The sequence below is a fragment of the Astatotilapia calliptera genome, chromosome 2 (genome assembly GCF_900246225.1).
Source record: "Astatotilapia calliptera chromosome 2, fAstCal1.2, whole genome shotgun sequence".
NCBI lineage: Eukaryota > Metazoa > Chordata > Actinopteri > Cichliformes > Cichlidae > Astatotilapia > Astatotilapia calliptera.
In genome coordinates, this window is record NC_039303.1 from 15,655,385 (window position 1) to 15,657,268 (window position 1,884).

Here is a 1,884-nt window from a genome sequence, read left to right on the forward strand (position 1 = left end):
CTCCCCTGAGTGGTTCTTGCCCTAAACCAGGGGTTAACTGATGGCACGACCATGGCTGGACTGGCCATCGGGCATACCGAGCATTTGCTTGGTGGCCCGATGATTTTTTTTTTTTTTGTAACGGTATAAACGATGAAAGATGATGGATTGGCCAAATGCTGGCCGGCGTGTAAAAATAGCTCAGTTGTTTGGTGGTGGCTACGGCGGAGCTTCCACAAATTCAGTAACATTAGCAAGTGGTGGAGGCCAACAGGTGGATGAGGGAAAGGGGAGGCAGGAGGAGGAGAGACCCGAGGTGGCCCCCGGTCCGAGTGTCAGGTGAACTGAACTTCAGGTAAGAAGTTATGACCTGCAGTCTATCTGGGTCAGATATAAACCAAGTTTAGGGGTAGTTTATTTTCGTTGTGCTGACTTTTTACAGTCAGTTACAATAACTTGTACTGCGTACTAGCTAGCATGATGGAGTTTCTATACAGCTGGGTATGTGTTATGATGTTACTGTGGTAGCACGAGGTGAGAATAAAGTAAATACTCTTCACAGTTTAAAAGACAACGCCACTCTAGGAATTTCACCCAGAGGATACTGGAAGTAACACTAATCACCAAGAAGGCAGTTAGGTTTGTTATACTCAGTACAGAGACGAGGTCAATGATCAAACAAGTTGACAATTTATTAATAATTATTTAAAACACCGTATAAAAGCACAATCATAAATATCCATGTACAAATATGCTTAAAAAGGTATTCAGAGCTGAGGCTTACCAGTGGAGGGGCAGGGATGCCACACACAAACTCAAAAAAAAGAAAACACACCAAGACACAAGTGCAACACAAAATCACACACTCACACTAATAAACTAAATAAGGCAGGTGTGTACACTCAAAGGATCCCACCACCAAGGCACCCTAGTCTCCTCCACGTCGGCACTCCGCATCTGAATAAAAGAAACAAAGAAATGTTAATATATTACAACAAATATAATATGTAGCGCTGGGGGATAACCCAAGTGCAGGACCACACTGGTGCTCTGCAGCTAGAAAAAGGGCCTCCCACCAGTGGCGTAACAAAAATCCAAACAACAGATTAAAACAACATAAAAACAACATACAATCTGGATAAAACTTTAAAATCTGGAGCAAACGGAATCGCCGTGTTGCTCCAACTTGCCATCCTCCCGACTATAAGTTAATCATCCGGTCAATCAATATGTACGCCAGCTGACTCCCATAACCGGCATGCATATGGCCGCTGTCCACGCCGACGTCCACTTTAAAAAGCTGGCAGCAGCAGGAAAAGAAACCTCGCAACGGGAACAGACGGTAAAAGCAAAGCAAAGCAGCAGCACTTCAGCTAGCGTAGCGTTGCGTAAAACTAAGGCCCACACTTCCTGCAAAGCATAATAATTACTATAAGAGAACAATAAAAGGCAGAGATCGTAACAAAATTTAATTATGTACCAAGTAAACCGCGTCATCAAACATGAGCAGAGTGGCTCATAGGAGGCTTCTACAGCTATGACCTAAAAACAATATCTGTTTACCACCAAGTAAGGTAATGTACACACTACAATGAGTAAACACCTACCAGCCGCGATGGAGGCTTCAGAATGATCTCTGCAACACCAAAGGGAAGTCAGGTGACCAAAAAGGAGATCACAGGTAAGCGATACTGAAATGCTCAAATGGCCACTATTTATACTAGCGCCCCCTAATGCGCCAGGCTGAAAGTGGGTTGAACCAAGGAATAACATTCATCCTGCCACATTACTGATAGTGAACTTTATTTTATTCATAAGGTTAGTTAGTAGAGTTGCCAACTGTCCCATAAAAAGATGAAATCGTCCCGCATTCAGAGAAATTATTACGCGTTTCGTGTTGAGCTG

At 43.5% G+C, this 1,884-nt stretch overlaps 1 long non-coding RNA gene across 1 annotated transcript; it reads right to left on the reverse strand.

The window, feature by feature from the left end:
- Positions 1-1,050: 1,050 nt before the first annotated feature.
- LOC113028991 (uncharacterized) lies at positions 1,051-1,683 on the reverse strand. Its single transcript, XR_003273324.1, has 3 exons — positions 1,587-1,683; positions 1,460-1,521; positions 1,051-1,389 (listed from the first exon to the last, which is right to left on the reverse strand). It is a non-coding gene; the product is annotated as an uncharacterized LOC113028991 (long non-coding RNA).
- Between the last annotated feature and the right edge of the window lie 201 nt (positions 1,684-1,884).